Source organism: Sus scrofa, chromosome 6 (genome assembly GCF_000003025.6).
Source record: "Sus scrofa isolate TJ Tabasco breed Duroc chromosome 6, Sscrofa11.1, whole genome shotgun sequence".
NCBI classification, from domain to species: domain Eukaryota; kingdom Metazoa; phylum Chordata; class Mammalia; order Artiodactyla; family Suidae; genus Sus; species Sus scrofa.
Window position 1 is genome coordinate 102,332,337 of NC_010448.4, and position 22,492 is coordinate 102,354,828.

A 22,492-nucleotide genomic window follows, 5' to 3' on the forward strand; every position below is an offset into this window, starting at 1 on the left:
CCAGAACATACTACTTAAGTGGATAAAGCCTCTCCATAAGCACTAATTGATTGACTCTTTTCTCTCTTTGACCCAAATCTCAATTCACCCATTCACACAGTTTTTGTTTCTTTTCATACTGCAAAGCCGAAGCCTTATGGGTTCTTCCTATTTTCCGAGCACGTGGAGGTGTGGTCCTCGGTCTGTGTGCATGCGCGTGGCTTCCCAAAGCCGCTGGGGTAGATAGCCAGGGGTTTACCAAGGTCAGAGGACTGGAAGAAAAGGAATTCGTTTTTCTAATTACCGTTGGGCTAATTCCTTGAGAAGCCGGTGGAATGTATACTGTGTAATCTAATCCACTTGACCTCCCAAGACCCCTCCTTGTCTAGATGGGGAAACTGAGGCGCTGAAGGTTAACCGAAAGTAATGGCACTGGGTTTGAACGTCTGTCCTGGTGTGAATCTAGACTCTTTCCACCACCTTGTCTCTTCCCTGGCGAGTCTACTTTTTCAAAAATTTTACCAGGGACCCTGAGGATGGAGAGACAACAAAAAACCCTCTGTCCGCCTGCGCGATCTCCTGTGATCCAAAGTGTGGAGCGCTCCTGAAGAAAGGGTTAGAACTAAGAGCTGTCAAGTGAGGAGGGGCAGGTTCAGTTCTCCCGAGACGCTGCGCAAGGGAACGCACGGGGCACGCCCACCAAGGAGGGGGGCAGAGGCGGCCGCCTAGCGGTTCCTTGCCTGGGACGCGAGGCTTTCCCCTCCGTCCGGAGTGAGCGCGCGCACTTGCCGCCTGGAGGCTGCGCGGGCATCACCCGCAGGCCGGGAGCCCACTCCGGGGGACGCCGCGCGCCTCCCCGCGGCTTGGGCGCACGTGCCTGGGCTAAGGCCAGGGCTAGTGGCCGCGCCGTAGTAGCTGGGGAGGGTGGGAGAGCTGGCTCCGGGCCCCGGCCGCCACCCGCCCGCCGGCTCCGGTGGTTGGGCGGAGGAAGCGCGGGACTCCTCCTCCCCACCGTATTAACATGCACCTAGGGGCGGGTGACCAGCGCAGCCTCGCCGCCCTAGCCCGCCGCTTCCCGGCGCTCAGCCTCTGCGCCAGAGGCGAGCGCTGCGCTCCGGGCGCCGCAATCCTGAGGACACGGCCTCTTCGACACCTCCAGCCCCGGGGAATCGGCAGTATCAGCGGCGGGAGCGGCCGCAGCCGCCTCGGCTCCTCTCTGGAGTCCTTCCCATCACCTCGCTGAGAGCCTGTCCCAGCCACGGGGACATCTCTTTCGTCCTTCCTCGTCGGCTTGTGGGACCGACGGACGAAAGCGGGGACCGAGGGCCGGACCGCAGGCAGCGACAAGGTAACGCCAGGCTGCGCCGGGGACTGGGACGTGCGCTCCCGGCGGCGGCCCCCGGAGCCCGGGCCGCCGCCACCGCCGCGCGCTGGGTGGCTCTTGCCCGCCGCGCGGTCGCTGCTCCTCTCGCCGGCGGAGAGACTCTGGGCTGGGCTCCCCTGGCTGCCCGCCGGCTCTCCTTCTCCTTCTGCCTCCTGGGGCGCACTCCTTGGCCCCCGAGGGATTCTAGGGACCCAGGGGCCGGCGCGCCCCTCTCTAGGCGTGCGGTCCTCGCGGCACTCCCCGGGGGAAGCGCTGATTTTTAATTGCGACAGGGTCCTGGAAGGGGGAGGGGAGGAGAACACCAGTCCCGATCACGTCTACCAGCCAAATTCCCACACCCCGCCCCCAACCCCAGGTGCACCTTGCAGGGGAGGGGTGGGGGGCTGCTCCCTGAAGGGCATTTCTCGACCGTTTCTTGGGTCGTTGGCAAAGCAAGTTGTTGCACTTGTCTTTTAGGTGACATTTTGGCACTGGTGGTGGAGACAGCCCCCACCCCTGTGTGTGTGTATGCGTGCGCGCGCGCGCAAGAGAAAAAGAAAGCCAGAGAAGCAGAGACACAAAGAGAGGCACGCAGGGAGAGATCGAGATCCAGAAAGAGGCACACGGAGAGTACGAGGTCCAAGGGAGCATAGCTGGAGAGTCGCAGCCCCCACCCCTGCCCGCGGCCGAGGCCAAGGCCGATTCCAGTTTCAGTGAACGAGTGGGGTATTCTGCTAACTGAACGAGTGGGGCTCAGCCGAGAGCAGACAGGGACCTCTCCTCCGGGTGGGAGAGGTAACACAGAGCACTTTCATGGGGCGGGCGGTGTCGGGGGGTGGGGGAGGCGACTGCAGCTGCGGCGGGGGGACTTCTAGGGGCTCCAGGGGGATGGAGACCCAGCCTACAAGACTCAGGATGCTGAGCCCAGAGAGCGCGGGAGGCGAACTAGCCCCGCCAGGCGCGGTGGCCCCGGGAGGCGGTGGGAAGGAGCGGCTCAGGTGCCCGCGCCCGCGACACTGTCTGTGCCGGCGCCGCTCCCGCCCCAGGCTCGCAGGCTCGCCTCCCTCCCGGCGAGGAGCGCTGCGGAATTTTTAGTCCGAGAACGGGAGGGGGTTTGAGGCGGCGAGAGGGCTGGGACTGGGACGCCCGGGGATGAGATGTTATTTCCTTTCTGGACTCAGGCGGTACTGCCCACTCCTGACACCCAGAGCCTTGCTGGGTTCTGGAGACTCGAAGCTTCCTTCTCCCCCACCCCGCCCCGGCGTAACACGTGAAGTTATGGAATTACAGTGATGAAAGACGTATAATAAAAGTAACAACTCAAGCAGATCTTTAGCTTATATAGTCTTCCTGAATAGCTTTGTGAAGTGGTGATGGATCAATCTGACTTTGTAGTCAGAACCTGGGATGAAGAATGTTTAGAACTAGGAAAGCGATTTTAGGACCGGATGCAAACATTGTGCAAATTATTTTTACCAGGAAGGAGCTAACTGCCTTTTTAATGTTATTTATAGCGGAATTTCAGCTTTAGGAAGCAACTTTCTATTGGCCTCTGTAATTTTGCATGTGTAACAGTAATCTTTATCCTAACTTGAACGGAAATTACATGAAGGCAGGCGATGTTACAAGTGTCCTAATAGACCCAATGTCAAAAGGATAAAGTTTTCTTACATTTTATAAGGAAATAAAAAGTCATAAAGATATTGACTACATCTATGCAAAATATATGAAATTTAAACATGTAGGTTACAAAAGCTATCCTTGGTTCTGAAAACTCCTTTTTTGATGTGAAATAGGAAAGTTCATGGAAATCTGGTGTTAATGGCCTTGTTATTGTCTGGATGTATTAGTTCACTTTAAAGATGCTGCAGTAAAGTCATTGCCTTGCCGTTATTCCTAGTTCTAGATCTAAAGTTCTATGATTATTAAAAAAAAAAAAAAACTCAGTCACTTACTAGAAAGTATTAGCTACTATGAGAAGAGACTTGAATGCCTTTGCAAACATAGGATGTTTAAAAAATTGCATCTATTTTCTCTATGTTTCTATTCTAAGATTAGTTTGCCAAATAAAATATTTCATCTCTAAAGTTATAGACAATATAAATATTGGCAAAATGGACTGATAAAGAGATTCTTTAAAAATTATGATGTAATTCTCTGATAAAGCCCTTCAAATCAGACACAAGCAACAGTGCCTTTGGGGGACTAACACTTGAGTTTCCTTTTGGGGAATTTTCAGTTTAGCATCTGTAATTTCTCCTTCAATAGAAACTTCGTTCTACCAGGACCAAAACCTTGATGTGAGTGATTATTAAAATCAAGATACCCTTCTTAAAATGTCATGTAGCCCATACAGAGGAATAGCCTGTGTGTTGCTCTACTTTCTAAGCTCGAGTCCTTCTAAGCTTAGGTGTTCTGTTGAATCAAATTTGGAAATACAAATTGTATGCACTTTGATTTAACTCTATTAGGTATGTATGCTTTTGTTCCATATAGCTGTCTAGATTGATTAATTTTTAAATATACATGTAAAACTGGGAAGGGGGGAGCTGAAGCTCTACTCCTTTAGAGATGTGTAACATAGTAACAGTTTTAGCTACAACTCAAATGAAACAAGTAACATAGTCTTTGAATAGCTACTTCTTTTGGAAACAAAAACTAGTTTTCTGATTTTTGTTTCAGGTAATATTTCAAAATCAGAAAAAAATACTATCTAAATGTGTATTTTAATAGTGAAGTTTCTATGACAGATGCACATTATAATATCTCCTTGGTCATGCCCACAAATTGTCCTACCCTTGATCAAAGCAACTGTCCTCTACACTGAAGGATTTATTTCCTCTTAGGAAGCCTTCCACTGCAAAGCTTTCTTGAAGATTTCATCTTTATAGAAATCACACTGCCTCTCCTTGGTTAATTTAAGGAAAGATGTGGTTGTAAGTCTCCCCCCCCCCCAATAAAGGGACATTATTAAAGGAAAAGCATTATGAAAGGACTTAAAAAAAATCTAAGCACTTTTCTCCAGTACTGACTTCCCACACTTATAATCTACACCTTATGTCTCTGATACACGGTTTGCTTTGTACATTTTTAATTTAAAGAAACACAATCACAAGAAGACCCTTTGCTAGAATTCTAAAAGTTTTTGTGCTGCTGAGACACTCAAAGGTTCAAAGCATCCTATCCTGTCTTGCGCTGTTTTTATTTCCAGTACAGGGTCAGGGCTTGTAATTCTTTGGTTTCAAAGAAAAGAATCATTTCTTCTTTGACTTTCTTTCTTTTGGGGGACTGTGCCTGCGGCATATGGAAGTTCCCTGGCCAGGGATGGAACCTGCACCATAGCAGCAAACAGAGCTGCTGCAGTGACAATGCTGGATCCTTAACCTGCTGCACCACAAGGAAATTCCAGTTTTTTTTTTTTTTTTTTTTTTTTTTTTTTTTTTTTTTTTTTTTTTTTTTAATCATGGGGGACGTGTAGCCTGATTTCTGTTCCTGCCCAATGAAGGTGACTTTCTTTTTTTTTTTTTTTTTTTTGTCTTTTTGCTATTTCTTTGGGGCCACTCCCACGGCATATGGAGGTTCCCAGGCTAGGGATCGAATCAGAGCTGTAGCCACCGGCCTACGCCAGAGCCACAGCAACGCGGGATCTGAGCCGCATCTGCAAACTACACCACAGTTCACGGCAACGCCGGATCGTTAACCCACTGAGCAAGGCCAGGGATCAAACCTGCAACCTCATGGTTCCTAGTTGGATTTGTTAACCACTGCGCCATGACGGGAACTCCGTGACTTTCTTTTTATGTGTAGTCTGTTAGGAATTCCCAAAGATGTTCCTAGGAAGGTCTAAAGCATTGTACTACAGAGGAGGATTTAGAACTAATCATCAGCCATTCTCTTTAATTTATTAAGCATCCACTGATAACTCATTGTATGAGTACCAGTTCCTTTAACATATAACACATTTGGCTTCTTCAAAATGTATATTTGCTATATATAATATCACCATTAATGCACATAGCGTGTGTGCGGGTGTGCATGCCCGTGCACACACACACACAGAGGCTACTTCTTTGTTCCTACCCCTGCAATACACAAACCACATGCAGAGCAAAACATGTGATTGAGGATAGAAAAAAATGTGATGTGGATATAAGGAGGTTGAAATGCTGAACAGCTTCCCTTTGAGGTCTTTTCCCTTGTCTTATTGCATGCAGGTTAATATTGCATATGAGATGCACTGACCCATAAATTTTACATCTTTCACTCCAGACAACCGTAGGGCCAGGCAACTGCTCTACCAGAAAGAAACTGGAGATAGTCTCTGCCTTTACTGAGCTAAGAGTTTTCCTGGGGGTGTTTATTGTTTCGTCCTTCCTATAAGAGGTAACGATTACTGAGTAACAAGTGACATCCCACTTTGGAAGCTCAGCTCACACCCAGGAAGCACTCTGGATATGCAGCCACAGATCTTTGGCCCAGATTCCTTGGGCTTGTTTTCCCCCCTTGGGTAGATGAGACCCAGTATAGTGGCAATATCATGGCCCCATTTGAGGTTGTTGTGAACTAGATACCAGTGCACTGGATCATCTGTGAAAAGGCAGAGCCACCACCTCCTGGGATTTGCTTGGCACAAAACTGTTCATTTCAAAGTCTTTTATCATGGTTTGCTCATCTGTTGTCATGGACAATTAATTTCTCTCTCTTCTCTCAACATTTCTCGTTGGATGCGTAAGCAACTGTACAACAGCAAGCGTGAAGAATGTGGTTTGGCAGTTTTAACGGCCCGATCCTGCCAGGATCTCTTAGGATTTAGCAGAGCGGTGGTCTCCTTGGAGCCATGGAAGAGCCATAGGAGAGGAGGGTTTGTTTTGGGACCCGTGCTATCTCTCCAGCGCCTGCATCCCCATCTGCAGTGGGTGGGCTCAGAGGCATTTCAGTGGCTCCATCAAGGCGGCTGTGGGAAGGTCTCTTTCTCTCTCTCTCCCTCTCTCTCTCTCTCTCTGGGCACATTTCCAGCTCTGCTGCTTTAGTCCCTGACACATTGTGGCTAATTTGAAAACATCCACTGGAGTAACTTCTCTTTAGTTCTACTACTGGAGAACGTCAATGAGTATCTGATAGGAGGACTGGCTTTAACCTTCCCTCTCATCTCGAGATGACACCCTTGCCCTGGGGAACCCTCGCTTTCTTGGTTTCCATTTCAGTGGAAACTCAGTGTGATGCCTCTTTCAGGACTAGATATTTCCTTGGTAGACATCACGGAGATTTCTTTGCCAAACACATGCTGTTGTTCCAGAGGAAAATGGCATTTTGATCTTGTCTTAGCCTTTGCAAACAACTCTTCTTTGATATGATTCATCAGACTGCTCGTACAAGAAGGCAAGGCACAGTCTTTTCCCAGACATGAATGCAGAAGCAAAGTCACCTTTTCCTTCTTTAAACAAGGATGAGCTTTTCCATTTGGAGCTGGGAAAAGGCAGCTGGGGCACGTTGAAGCAGTAACACGTTTAGAAGTTTGCTGTGTGAACTCCCTGGATTTCATACGTTATTTCCTCGTCCTTAGGCCTCAGCAAAAAAGTCTTTTAATCAGTGAAGCTCTTCAGTTGTATGCAGTTTTAGTGCTTGATTCTTTTTATCATGGTCAATTATAAAAATATAGTCAATAATGATACCTTGACTTTTGTGATTATCAGATGCATTGTCTTCTTCTCTGAATGATGCATTCCAGGAGATCAAGGACTAAATATCCCATGTTCACAAAATATCACTGGCACCTGGAATAGCACCTGGCACTTTGCAAGTGGTTGAGTGAGTGCACACATGAGTGTGTCCAAATCTGTATTCCAGCTGCGTAAGGACCATAACGTGGCTTTTGCATGGCCTGCCTTGTGATCTTAAACTCTGCATTCTTTGCTGCTAAGTTTACTCTGATAATACCTGGTGAACACAGGACTGATCCAGCATGGCTGGCATATGATGGGTTCGGTTGTGTTTTCTTTCTTGTTAGGGAGGTTCCAAAATAAGATAGGGATTGAAAAAACAAAGCAATGCCCCCCCCAATATTTTTCATTTTTTTCTCCTCCTTCTTACTTGATATAAACATGTGAATAACTTAACCACCCACACACCTTTACTGAATCCCCACCCCCACTCCACTATTTGATACTAAGCACAAGCTTCTCTTCCTCCCTTTACACCATAGGATCAAGCATTCCTTTCTATGTCTCCACTAAATCTGATACATATTTATATGCCATCCTCTGTTTCTGTGCTTGTCAGTCTCTATGAGACCGTAAGTTTACAGCATAACAGAGACCAAGGGGCAAGGAGAGGGGTTGCCTATGGAAGGGAGGCAAATCTTCATTGACGATTGAAAGATTGAATCCCATCACAGGGATGAGAGATAGGAAGTGGCGGGGGGAGAAGTGACCACACCTGACTCTTGCTGGAGGTTTCTGTAGACATTCTTAATTAGAAGCTAAGTGGGGATGTTGGAGTCTACCATTTTAAATTACATAGATTCACAGCCTTCTAGATATTTCTATGACTCTCTTATGCTAGTTTCTGGCCAGGCATGTAGTAGTATATTCTATCCTACACCTTTGAGAAACCTGTTTTTTGTCTTTGGCCGCACCCGAAGTTCCCAGGCCAGGGATTGAACCTGTGCCACAGCAGTGACATGCTGATCCTCAACCCGCTGTGACACCAGGGACTGAGATACTTGAATGATGTATGGGGAGGGCCAGTGGTGTGGGTGTGCTACCCTGCCCTTGGCTCCCTGCTTTAGGTGTGACAGCCATTGTTCAGCCTTAAAGATCTGTGAGGAAATGTAAGACCCAGCATGGACTTGACCCATGAGTTTGTACTATGCATAATCATTTTTCTAGATCTGCCTTCACTTTATTGATACTTTAAAGTATTCTGCTTGGATGATCAGGAGCCTAAGGGATTTGGCTGGTAGATGTCAGCTATTTGGCCTTATATAGCCTTTGCAAGTATGGGCAAACAAGCAAATGAAATTACATTCTTTTCCTTGAGCTCATGCGTATGGAGACTCTAGAAGCGCAAAATGGAGTTCCAATCCTTGGGCAGCTGAAAATCGAATCCAAAGGACTGGGATCATCTGGGTTGCTTCCTAAAGAGAAAGGACTTAAGTTGGACTTTTCTGGGGCTGTAAGAATTAAGTAGGAGGAAGGGATGACTTCCATTGACAAAGTCATGGGTGCAAAGCAGCCTGGAGGATTCCTGGTTCAGGGAGGTGGCCTTCTTCACTAGCTTCTCTAGTTCATTTTAGTTAGACCTGGAGAGGCATCTGATTGAGAAGGAGGGAGACACAGTAAGGAGGGTTTTACTGACTGCGCAAGAATGTATAGGGTTCATAGGAGCATTGGAGGATTATGTGTGGACAGTGACGTGGACAAGTGGCCTCTTGGACTGATAGAAGTAGGTAAGTCTGCCACCAGATTGGATAGAGGGATGTGTTGGGGACGGTTGGACTCATTCAGGCATAAATGGTGAGACCCACGTCTAGGGAAGTTGGAATGGGAGAAGAGAAGACATGAAATATTTCAAAAATTTTTCTCCCGGGTTCTTTTCTTTCTCTATTACTCTATACCTGGGTCACAAAGTACTTTTCAGGTCTTTAGTAGTTATTAAGAATTATTGTGGGAGCTCCCGTCGTGGCGCAGTGGTTAACGAATCCGACTAGGAACCATGAGTTTGCGGGTTTGATCCCTGGCCTTGCTCAGTGGGTTAAGGATCTTGCGTTGCTCTGAGCTGTGGTGTAGGTTGCAGATGTGGCTCGGATCCCACATTGCTGTGGCTCTGGCGTAGGCTGGTGGCTATGGCTCTGATTAGACCCTAGCCTGGGAATCTCCATATGCCACGGAAGCAGCCCTCGAAAAGGCAAAAAGACAAAAACAAATAAACAAACAAAAAGAATTATTGTGAAATATTTTAGTAACACAAAAAATTAAATGTTATGATAAACACTGCTGTGCCCAGTCATGGCACACACTCTTGATACTGTCTGAGTACTTTCTCTTCAAGCTTACCTCCCCTCATTAGTACCCTCTGCACTGAATTTGGTATTTATCATTGCTATGCATTTCCTCACACTTTGCTATGTATGAGCATGCACCTACACAGTATAGTCTTGTCTCGCACTTATGAAACTCTGTATAAATGACAACGCACTCTTTGTAGTCTTCTTTACCTGACTTTGATTAGTATTTTGTTGATATGTATAGGTATTGTTTATTCATTTTTACTACCATGTGGTACTCCATTGTATAATATACAGTGGTTATTGTACCAGTCTTCTGTTGATGGACATTGAGGGTGTTGTCCAACAAAGCTGCTATGAAGGTTCATACCTCCATCTTCTTGTCTAAAAAAAGAGCTTTTCCTCAAGGTATCTTCTTAGGAGAATTACAGGAGGGCGAGATTTGTATTGTTACATTTAGCAGGTAGTGCCAAATAACCCAAAAGGGTCTTCCTATTTATACTTACACCAGCCATCAATAAGAGCTCCTTTTGTTCCCTGTCTTTGTCAACCTTTGGCGGTACATTAATTTTTTAGCCAATCTTCAGGATGTGAAATCATTATCTCCTTGTAGTTTGAATGTATTGTTTCCTGACTGACTGTTCATAATGTTGACTGATTTTTTTTCCTCTCTCAATGTTCACATTTCTTTGGAATACATGGTCATACAGGTTGGCCACTCTCCCACTGCTTAAAAATCACAGTGATTTGTAAGAGTTATTTATGTGTTCTGGATATCAGAGCTTCAGAAATGAAATGTAACTCATTTCAGTAGGCTTCTCCCAGGGGGTAGCTTGTCTTTTCATTTTTATAGTGTCTTTGGGTGAAAATATTATCTTTGAACTTGAAAATAGATGCATTTTTAATTCTTCTCTGTATGATGTAGATATCTTGTTTAAGAAATCTTTTCCAATTCTGCGTGATAAAGGTATTGTCCCTTCGTATCTCTAAACTATGAAAGCTTTATTTTCACATTTAGTTCTTCAAGGCTTTCTCATCAAAGATTACCTCATAAACTCCTTAATGACATTTCCAATTTGGGCACAACATGTAACATCTCTTGGTCTTATTTCTTCCTCATGAGATAGACTTTGAAGTAGTGGTTCTGTATGGATTCTGTGGCCACCAATCCTCTTCAAGACTTTATCACTTAATGTCTGGAATGCACAGAAGTCTCTTAATGGGACTTCTGGCTTCCAGGGTCTCCTTCCTCTGATTAAACCAGCATCTTGATTTACGTTTCTAAAGTCTTGTCAAAGTCATTTTGAGACTCCTCAAACTCTGACCTTGAGATGGCGAGGGCCACAGTCATGTCCATTTGTGCTCCTCCGCATCCCCCAGATCCAAGCACAGGCTTGGAACATGGTTGGTTGGTCCTCGGATGTGTGAGTGAGGAAAAGGCATGAAGGCCCAGCTGGCTCCCTTCGTAGATCAGCTTTATTTCTTATTTATTTATTTTTGGCCATGTCCTGGGCATGAGGAAGTTCCCGAGACAGGGACTGAACCCACACCACAGGGGTGACTTGAGCCCCAGCAGTGACAGCACCGGATTCTTAACCACTAGGCCACCAGGGAAATCCTTCCATTTCTTTCTTTTTTTTTTTTTTTTTCCAATTTTATTGAATTCTAGTTGATTTACAATGTCGTGTTCGTTTCAGGTGTATAGCCAAGTGATTTGGATTATAAAGAATACCTGTATATATATTGTGCTTCAGCTTTTTTCCCTCATAGATTATTACAAAATATTGAACATAGCTCCCCATGTTGTACAGTCGGTCCTTGTTGTTTATCTGTTTTATATACAGTAGTGTGTATCTGTTAATCCCAAACTCCTAATTTAGATCCCCTCTCCATTCCTTCATTAGTCTCTTACATTAAACCTCTTCTCCAGCATAACCAACCCTGCTTGTCAGGACTGTGCTCTTCTGGCTCTTCTTCCCTCTTCAATTCTTTTCTTCTTCATGTGTTTGAATTCTGTCGACCTGATGAATCCCTAACGGCACATTCTCCTAGAGCCAGGACAGGAGGAGCCTGGGGTTTTCTTTTCTCATCATGTCCTTCTAGACAGTTTGAGGGTTTTACCGTGACGCAGAACTTCTTTTAAAATCATTGTTTCAAAGCTCTCTCTATTCTTGGAGTTCCCATCATGGCACAGAGGAAACAAATCCAACTAGGAACCATGAGGTTGTGGGTTCGATCCCTGGCCTTGCTCAGTGGGTTAAGGATCCGGCATTGCCATGAGCTGTGGTGTAGGTCGCAGACACGGCTCAGATCCCACGTTGCTGTGGCTATGGCGTAGGCCAGCAGAACAGCTCCAACTGCACCCCTAGCCTGGGAACCTCCATATGCTGTAGGTGTGGCCCTAGAAAGAAAAAAGACAAAGCTCTCTCTGTTCTTGAAATCTCAGGCCCTGTCAGGTCTCACTTCTCATGTGAGGTGTTTTATGACTTCCTCCAGCCCAGGGGAAACTCTCCTCTGAATTCTAGTTGCGTTTTTCTGGATCATTTACTTTATGATTTACGTTTTAAACATTTTTGTGAATACTTTTAGATTCCACGTTCCTTTGAGTGATGAATTGGCTTCCATGATTTTGTTCCTCTCCTAAGTCTATCCTGTAGCCAGCATGGTGGTTTTTCTCAGTGGGTGGCAGGTGCTTTCATGATGATTGTAATTAGTTATTGCAGCTGCCTCAGATGAGTGGTGATTTGGAGTGTAATGATGTTGGGGATGGTGGCATTCCTGGAACATGGAAGGATTTGGGCTAGGGAGTCAAATTGAAGTAACCAAAATGTGAGTTGTATTTTGATCTTTTTTTTTTTTTTTTTCCTTTTTATGGCCATGCCTGCAGCATATGGAAGTTTCCAGGCTAGGGGTCAAATCAGAGCTACAGCTGCAACCTACACTGCAGCTTGTGGCAACACTGGATCCTCAACCTACTAGGCAAGGCCGGGGATCAAACCTGCATCCTCACAGAAACTGTGTTGTGGTCTTCTTAGCCTGCTGAACCATGATGGGAACTCAGAGCTCTGTTTTGGTTATGTTATGTTGATTTTTGATATGGCATGTCCCATCATCAATTTGGGAAACATTAAACCTGAGTTTTATGAAATGATAAGTGTTTGAGATATTGATTAGGGCACTCTGTGCTGGAAGGTGATCATGAGATTCATGACATTAGCAGCTGTTTCTATGTTCCAGACAGGAATCTGAGCTTCAGTTCCCAATCCTGAATCTGCTATCCTGACATCTAACTAACTTGATGACTGTGGGCAGTTTAATGAATTTTTCAGTGTAAGTTTTTCTCATCTGAACAGGGAGGAAAATTCAACTCACATATCAGTTTTTGAAAGGATTCAGTGAACCACCCTTTGTAAAGTTGCTAGTTCAATGGTGGGCAGTTAATAAATGCTGTTATTAACAATGCATTTGATCGCCGAGAACTCATCTACCAACCATCTTTTTATATCCAAGTAGCACATTGGTTTAGAAGAGGCAATTTTCAAAGTATTTGAAAATCACTTGATTAGTCATGAAAGACTTTTCTTCTATTGAAAATTCCTGGATCTGATTTCATTTTCCCTTATTATCTGATAACAGTGAGAACAATTCACTGAACAAGTTCAATAATAGCTAGTATTCATTGAACACTCTGATTTTTGGACTCTGGCGGAGCATAACTTTCAGCAGTGCTTGCCGCCTCTATAGGCTGCATTTAAGGGAAAGAGGCCCACAGCCCCTATGGTTCAGCCCTGCCTGACACATGCTGTGAGGAGATTACAAAAGAAACCAAAGTCATGTCTTTCTCCCCAAGGAAGATTTAAATGTGAAATAATTAATGCACCAAAACCAACATACAAAATGTACATTTTAATTTACTCTGGCCAGAACGCATGCTTATTTATTTTTATTTTTTAAATTTTATTGAAGTGTAGTTTATTTGCAATGTTGTGTTAATGTCTGCTATACAGCAAAATGACGTAGTTATATGTATACATATTTTCATATTCTTTTCTGTTATGGTTTATCGCTGGATATTGAATATAGTTCCCTGTGCTAAATAGTAGGACTTTGTTCAAAATGCACACTTATTTATTTCTTTGAGAAATTTTTATTTGGGGAATTTTTGAACATATACAAAGGAGTAAGTAATTACTAGCTTCAGGAATTATAAATAAATGGTCTCTTGTTTTACTACTACCTCCCTACCTTGCGGTAATTATTTTAAAGCAGGTGTCAAGCGTCAATCATTTAATCTACCAACATCATCAGCTATCTGTGCTCTTTTATTTCCTTTTTCCCTTTTTTATTAAAATATAGTTGATTTACAATGTTATATCAATTTCTTCTGTACAGCAGAGTGACCCAGTCATATGTATATATATATATATATATATTTTCATATATATATATTTTCATATATATATATATATGTATACATACACACACACACACACACACACACACACACATATATATGTATTCCATTTTTATATTATCTTCCATCATGGTCTGTCCAAAAGACTGGTTATAGTTTCTGTGGAATGCATATTTATTAAGGCAAGATGGGATATGGAAGAAACCCCGAGGCTAACCAGAAAGAAGCCATTATGTTGGATCCTTACAGAGGTGCATCTCCCAGTGGTCACTGTGAGCCCTGGTTCCTGTGTTTTGGAAGGTGGAGCACTCATCTTCTGTTTGCATCTACTTCCTCTGCTCTTTGGGGCTTATCTTCTGTCTCAAGTCATGTGTCTTCACTCAGTTCACTGCTTCTCTTAAAAGAGGCCCTGTAAATGAAAACCAATACTAAACAGAATGAGAATTTTACTGATTGATTAGAAGGAAAAGTTCCATTGTTTTTTCATAAAGGGAAGGATTTTTGGGCAGTTCCAGTTCTATATTATTTGGGTTTTGTAGGATTTTTCTTTCTTTTAGCATACTGTTTTGTATCTTTTTAACTTGGGTTTAAAACCCCATAGAACCAAATCAAAAATAGTTTCCCCATGTCCTTAATTCTTTTAGGGCTTCCTTTTGGGTAGAAATATTGCCACACATAATCTGGCTTGAAGTGTTCCAAAGAGACCTGATAAGCTCATATTAAATGTGATGAAATTTACCAAGAGGTTGTGTTCCATAGTGTGCTTATAAGCTGATTATTTTTGGACATCCAACAGAATTATCCCATCAAATAGTGTATCTGACAGTGAGTGGCTTCTAAAGTTAAATTTATTTCTAGAGTCTTTTTCACCCATTTTCTATAAGCAAACTGGTATTACTCCAGTGAAAACCAGAGCTATCTAAAATTTGGGACCTGATGTCTGAAAAAGAATTCTAAATTGTGACCAGGAACATATACCATCCCTTCTGCACAGAATTAGGACCTCTTTGACTCTGCCAGGGGTTGGGTGCTGGACCACACTCAGGCAAGAGCTGCTGCCATCACAGCAGTGTGGTTTCCTTTGATCCAGGATCAGAACCAAGAGGCTTACTGATGGCACTAATAATTGCTCAATAGCTACATTTATGTAAACCACTTACCTTTATTTGCCTACTTGAATGAAAGAAGAAAAGTCTAGTGTAGTTCAGTTATTCATAGTATGTCCTGTGTTGAGAACCAACATGTGTAGGTAATTTCTAAGTCAGATGACAGTGAGTTAGGAGTGATAGATGGAAACGTATTCCTTTGGAGTTCCTGCTGTGATGCAACAGGTTAAGGATCTGGTGTCTCTGCAGTGGTGTGGGTTTGATCCCCAGCCAGGCACATAGTTTAAGGATCCAGCATTGCCATAGGTGTGGCATAGGTCTTAGCTGCAGCTGGGATTCAGTCCCTGGCCTGGAATGTCAAAAAAAAAAAAAAAAAAAAAAAAAAAAGAAAAAAAAAAAAAGTAAAAGGTGGGGGGAGGAAAGAAAGAAAGAACTATATTCATTTGTCCTATGTCATTTTTCCATATTTTTTTCCCTATGCATTTCAGATCCTAAAGATGCCCACTAGTAGGATGATGGGAATGACCAATGTACTCATTCATGCAGCCAACAATTTATTGAATAACTAGTATGTGCCAGGCATTATTCTAGGTACTTTGAAGTTAATCCTGAACAGAAACAAGAACAAAAGACAAAAGGCATGCCCTGTGGACTTTCAAGTGTAAGGAAATCAGACAGCAAACAATAAACATGACATTTCTTTTAACGTATTAGAAGATATGAAAAAAATAGAACCAGATCAGACTGGTTACTGAACTACTGTTCTTGGATAGATTTCCAGTATAGAAGAAAATAAGCTTAATTTTTTTTTTTAACTCAGACATTCACTCCATTCACTCCAAATATTCTAGCTTTGGGACCTGACAAGGCTCTGAGAAGGTTCTGGGGTGATGTTTACTGCTGTGTCATTCCTTTGTCCTTTCTATCTATATGCTTTTCAGATGTACTCTCTGCCATATTGCATTGTAGGTACTTGTGTGTGTGTGTGTGTGTGTTTTCTTTTCATTTTTTGGCCACATGCAAAAGTTCCAGGGCCAGCAATCAAACCCGAGCAGCAGCTGTGGCCTATGCCACAGCTGCAGCAATGCCAGATCCTTAACCCACTGCACCACAGTGGGAACTATACTACTTATATTTTTTAACCTCCTGCTAGATTATGAACTGTAACAACAAAGGATGTGTTTCTTACAAACTTACATTCCTGTAATAAATCTGCTAATATTAATAATGGGTATTATATCTTTCTGAATGCTTACTATGTGCTAAGTACATGATGCTGCACTTATGCAGAAACTGGTACCATGCTTTACAGAATCTATTATCAGACCACAGAACTGCCACAGGTAGAGATGATCACTGAACTGAGTTCTGTTAGCAGAAGGCTGTGTACTGCCCTGGTGCCTAACCTAGTGCCTGGCATTTTGGTTGGCATCCAAGCAATGTGGAATGAAATGGAAATCATGTAAATGGCGGCATCGTGAAACTGATAACACTCAGAAACGTGCCTCCAGTGGCCTCCAAGATACACCCTCTTGTTTTAAATTGTTTCAGCCCAGGAAGTGGCTATTTGAATATTCTTGAAGAGACACCTCTTCCCCCACTCCCCTGCTTTAATTCCTTTCTCCCTTTCCATTCATCTCATTTGTGGAGAACGCAATAGAAACAGAATTACTTCTGCTGAAATCATAATCTATCATCTCTAGTTTGAGTGTGAAGCTTTTTGTTTTGTGATGGCTGTTATAATAAGGGATCTCCATGGATCCTTTTCTTATTTTTTGAGTTCCAATTTCGTTGTGACTGACTGGTGTGTGCTCCCATGGGTTCTTTGAGGACATGGCATTTTGATGGCACCAAGAACCTGGAGCATCAACATGTTGGGTTTGGCTCACCTTCTACTTTGCACCTGCCTCCTCCCAATTGTCAGAGAAATTTTGTGTGACAGAGGTGAGTCTGCATGGACCCTTCTGGGGAGATGGTGGTGGGGGGGGCGGTGCATCTGTTCACTCTGAGGCGAGTCACTTCCTTCTTTCCAGGAAAAGGTCTCTCAGCTGCAAGAGAAACTCGAGCTCCTGTTTCCCATCAAATAATCTCTCGGCAAGGACACTTAGCACATCCCTCCCAGATGAAGCCATACACGCACAGGTGATCCTGGCATCAGGATTCAAGTTAGGGAATGTAGGGGGCAAACCTGGTACACCTTCGGCAAGGTTCAGATGAGGAGTCTAAATAACGTGGGGAGGGGGGAGCTGTTAGATCATCCTCCTGAGAAATCCCTCCGGAAAAGTGCTCCTTGTCTCTGGGAACTCTTGGTGGTTCAGCTTGATGGAATCACACACCTCAGTCTGTTTAAACAGACACTGGTAAATCCACACTGTTGTATCCCTAACTCAAAAGCAAGGTAATTTGCATGGTCTGTAATATACTAAAATGCTGCTGTAGGTTTTTTTAACTCTAATTTTTTAAGAAAAAGCCAAGCTGGGAGTTCCCACTGTGGCTCAGTGGTAACGAACCTGACTAGCATCCAGGAGGATGTGGGTTCTGTCCTTTGCCTTGCCCAGTGGCTTAAGGATCGAGCTTTGCTGTGAGCTATGGTGTAGGTTATAGACGTGGCTCGAATCTGGCATTGCTATGGCTGTGACGTAGGCTGGCAGCTGCAGCTCCAATTCAACCCCTAGCCTGGGAACTTCCATCTGCCACAGATGTGGTCATAAAAGGAAAAAGGAAAAAGAAAAAGGCAATTCAATTGTTTAAGCATCTCTGTCTCAAATAAATAAGTATTGGTACTGGATATTTGGCTCATGTACATTAACAGAAGCTGAAATGAAGATGGATACATGTAAAATTGGTAGAACAGTGAGTGTCTTTCATAAAGGCCCTGCTACCATAGAGTCATGGACAACAAAGGCATTTTGTAAGTGCAACGTCTTCAATTTTTCTTCCCATGTTTCTACGTAGATTATTTCTAATGCTTTTGTTTTCTTCAGAATTGCTTTATATTCCTTACCAAAATAAATTTTAATATTGAATTGACTAGGGCATAAACTTGGTGAATGGTAAGACAGGTACTAGTAAAGGTAATATGCTAATAGCAATGCATTAACTTGTTAAAGTCAGGAAATATATAGCCAAAGGCTTGGCCGTGTTTTAATCTATGGGTATCTTACACCGAAGTTCAAATCCAATTTATTGATATTAGACATGTTCTGAAAATTAACTTATTTACACATGTATGGAGAGCACATGAGTCAAAACATTTTATTATAAATTACATAATTAAAATTAGTTTACATCACACAGTCATAATATGTTTAGGTATAAAATGTAAGGATAACTAATATTTTCTACGGTATTTTGTACCATCTGCCTGGAACTTTGCCATCTCCCTAATTCCAATTCATTTTCCATGACTTTTTTTTTTTTTCTCATTAATTCCACTCTTGATCGCCATTTGCAAAGTAGTTCAAATGTCCCCGTATTCTCAGCACCCTGGTTCACATACAGATTCTTAATAAATATTTGTCAAATATTATTGCTTCTTAAATATTTATCCAGAGAATGAATGTGAAGTAACACAGTTCTCAATGATTTAGATTTTTTGCTTATAGTAACAAGTTTGAACCACTTATTTACTTCACATTCTTACTACCTGAAGAGAAATTGGTAAACAAAACCAAGACCACACCAACATTATTTATCCCATTAGTTATTGTTAATTGATCAATTATGCCATAATGCTGAAAAAATGCAAAAGAGATTGAAAACATTTCCTGCCTTCAAACATCTTCCTTGGCTAGTATGTGGCAAAAGATTTGATTATTTTCCCTATCCCTAAAGTTGCATTAAAAATCTTTGTCAATGTTTCAGTCTGTCGATATTCTTCATAACATTTCAGAAATGAATCAGCCCATCTGTTTCTAGAGCACTGTCATTCCTCAGCAACTTTATCGAATTTTCCTCTTGGCTGCATTATCATTGTTTTGGAAAACTTGTTTTTCTTCTAAGCCTTGACAGCTTAGATGGAGAAAACCAAAGTCTTGCTTCCATTGTTAGAGATTTCTCTTTTGTTTCCTAAAGATAAATTGAGCCTCCTGTGATGGTTTCTAAATTATTGATGATGTTCCCTAAATACTTCAGTGGCATAAGTGGGATTTTGGTTGAGCAGGAGCCATAAGTAAAGTGCTTTAGTTAAACATCACCCCTAGAAGATCCCATGAAGATTTTAAGCCCATAGGTTTAAAGAGAGAAGGCAGCTTCCTTTCAGAAAGATAGCCTGCTGAATCCAAAACAGAATTAATTTGTCATCATTTAACTTTACATCTCCACATAGCAGTGATTCTCAACCTTGTCTAGGCATTAGAAACATCTAGAAAATTAAAAAAAAATACCCATCTCAGGCCCTTCCTACACCACCTCATCTTCACCTGTACGGTGGATTCAGGTGTGAGCATTTACAAAGCCTGTCAGATGATCCCGGGGCATGTCTGTGGATGAGGACTTAAGTGGTTCTCACTCTTCTTGGAGGGAAAAACAGAAAAGATCACTCACTGTTTGAAACAAGGGATCCTTGCTTGAGTTTTCCTAACTTAGCTGTCCAGACAGCTTTCCAGACCACTCCCCTGGGAACTTCCCACCCTTGCCTACTTCCAGAAATGTTTCTCTGAGGTTCTGACCTTTCCCTTGCCACCAAAATCATCTTACATATTTTGAACTTCTTGGTTGATTGTTCTGGCCACGTACCGTCTAATTTCTGATGTCTGTGGGTGCCTAACCCTGGCTTGAAGCCTCTCCCCAGTTCTTTTGCACTCACATCCTGTCCCAACTTTCCTAGTTGCACTTCTTGTGTCTGGGACCTGCTGCTACCCCAGCTTTGGGTGCAAGTCTAATCTTTTCATGTGTGGAAGAAGGAGAGTGAAAGAAAGAATTCAGAAATGAGGTGACTAGCTTTCATCTCTCCAGAATTACATTTTTGTCGAGTGATTTTAAGACTGTGATGCAACAATGATGAGTTTGTAGAACATCTGGAGAGATTGCATTCAAATATACCCCAACTCTTTCCCAAGTGATTGATGCAGCTAAATCATGGTGATTCTCAGTAGTGCCCGCCCTCATTTGGTGTGGGGATTGAGAAATGATTGACCACTGTGATCTATTTTCTTATCAATTTTGAACTTTACTTCAAGGTCCCTTCTCTTCTACCTTCCTCCATTGTTTTCTAGGATTGTGGGAATTATTTTTACTGACTCTGCTTCCTTCACTTTTCATTTTACCATAATACATGTCCATTGCTCTGAACTTTATGTCAGTGTTTTTATGTGGCTATATTTTTTGGGATATGTACATTATCTTCCTAGTCACTCAAGTCAAAAACCTGAGGTGATTTCTGAGGTAGCCTTCAAATCAGTGAAAAGTGAGGTAGCCTCTGTTTTTACTTCCTCACATCCACTCATAAATTTTACTAACTGCCCACCTTTATTCTCTATGATTCACTAACTGCTTACCTATTATTCTCTCAAAGCAACTTCCTTTCATAACCCAGAAACCTTCAGCTTACCTGGTCTCTTCACCATCTATTTTTTCCTGCTAATCCAAGAGCCTCCTTCCTGTTCGCTCTCTGTTCCCCTTCACCCTTTTCTATATGATCCTCTGAAGTTACATAAATCATTTTGAAATGTTTTTATTTAACTAAATTTCCAAATTAAATCATTTGACTTCTGGCCCTCCTTGACCTATGAGATGAACTTTCAGCTTTGTCCAGTGTGGCATTTAAGATCTCTTATGACCTAGTCAGATACACTTTCCCAGCCTTAACTCTTTTCTTAAAAAGAGCTTCAAATTTTACTCAAATTTAAGGGTTACTTTACATTTACATTTATTACAAAATATTGGCCCTATTCGCTGTGTTGTACAATCCATCCTTGAGCCTGTCTTACACCTGATAGCTTGTACCTCCCACTCTCCACTCAGATGTTGCCCCTCCTCCAGCTCCCCACTGGGAATCCCAAGTTTTATTCTCTATATCTGTGAGTCTGCTTCTTTTGTGTAATCTTCACTAGTTATATTTTTTGCATTCCACATATAAATGATATCATACAGTATTTGTCTTTCTCTGTCTGACTTATTCCACTTACATAATGCCCTCTGAGTCCATCTCATGTTGTTGAAATTGGCAAAATATCATTATTTTTTTATGGCTGAGTAGTATTCCATTATATATGTGTATATATATATATATATATAGATAGATATGTATGTTTATCTGTCTGTATATATCTCCCATCTTCTTTATCCATTCATCTGTTGATGGATACTTTGGTTGTTTCCATGTCTTGGCAATTATAGATAATGCTGCAGTGAACATTGGAGGAGGGCATGTATCTTGGCAAATTAGTGTTTTGGGGAGTTCCCTTATGGTGCAGTGGGTTAGGAATCTGGCATTGTCACTGTAGCAGCTTGGGTTGCTATTGTGGCACAGGTTTGATCCCTGGCCCAGGAAATTCCTCATACCACGGATGTGGCCAAAAAGAAAAAAAAGTAGTTTGTTTATTTTTTTTGGAGGGGTGGGTAGATAGCCAGGAGTGGAATTGCTGGATCATATGGTAGTTTTATTTTTAATTTTTTTGAGAAACCTCCATACTGTTGTCCACAGTGTCCCAGCCTTGACTCTTAACACTCCTCTACATCATATACATAGTTTTATGTGTCAGGCTGCCTTATGTGTCATCTCCTGATTAATATTATGTCTTATATTTTTCATCTATGTCTTGCCTCTGTGGTTTCCTCTCCTTGGAATGCTCTTATTTCCTTTTCTGCCTGGCAGGCCTCTAAACATCACTTAGGACAGCTCAAGACTCCTGAAGCTTCCCTGGAAAGTTTTATGTACCATTTCCCCTGAGTTCCAACAGTATCTTACATGTCCTGATTACAACATATTATAAAACTCTGCCACCATGCTGGTCTCTCCAAGACCTGGTGGAGAAGAACTGACTTCTTGTAGGACCAACTTGCAGGAGAAGCACTCATCCCCAGCTAAGCTGAGAGTTGGGAACACTAGTGCATGCTGTTGGAACAAATGCGGGACCTAGGGTAGGTGAACTGGGCAATGGAGGCCCAGTAGGATGAAGGCTATTTCTATAATTCAGACAGATTCAGGAAGAAAGAGAGTTTAGGAAAAATGTTTGAAAAACAGACTATAGTTCAAAAAAATAAAGTGAGAAAAAGGAGTCAGTGTGTCTGTTATTTTTTGTGGCCTAACCAATTGATACAAAACTTAGTGATATAAAACAACCATTTCATAGAGAGTCTATGGGTCAAGAATTCAGACAGGGCGTAATACTCTCATTGGAGAGGTGTATGTAGTTGAGTGTCTACAATATCAAGAAGCAGAGGACAGTGCTGTTGTATCTGGACAGGATGCTTTGGGTATAAGGCCCAGGCTTTAGTTCATAAAATAGAAAATAGGATGGAGAAAACTTGATTGAAGAGATACCTTTTGGGTTGGGCTTCAAAGAAGATGCTTCATTGCCAGGCTCAAGCTTAAGGGCTGGATGAGGTAACAAAAGGGCTAAAGGTGTTTAGATAGTGGTGAATAATTTGTGATGGTTAGAAAGGAGCGTGTGTGGCAAGAT

General features: G+C 42.6%; 1 protein-coding gene across 6 annotated transcripts in view; it reads left to right on the top strand.

The window, feature by feature from the left end:
* The window catches only part of DLGAP1 (DLG associated protein 1), an 866,754-nt gene continuing 845,013 nt past the window's right edge, over window positions 752–22,492 (top strand). For 5 of the 6 annotated variants that reach the window (XM_021097721.1, XM_021097720.1, XM_021097725.1 and 2 more), the window contains exon 1: window positions 764–1,327. The gene's annotated coding sequence lies outside the window, so the exon portion shown is untranslated. Of the gene's footprint in view, window positions 1,328–22,492 lie in introns of all 6 variants that reach the window. The other variant, XM_021097724.1, reaches the window with a different exon arrangement.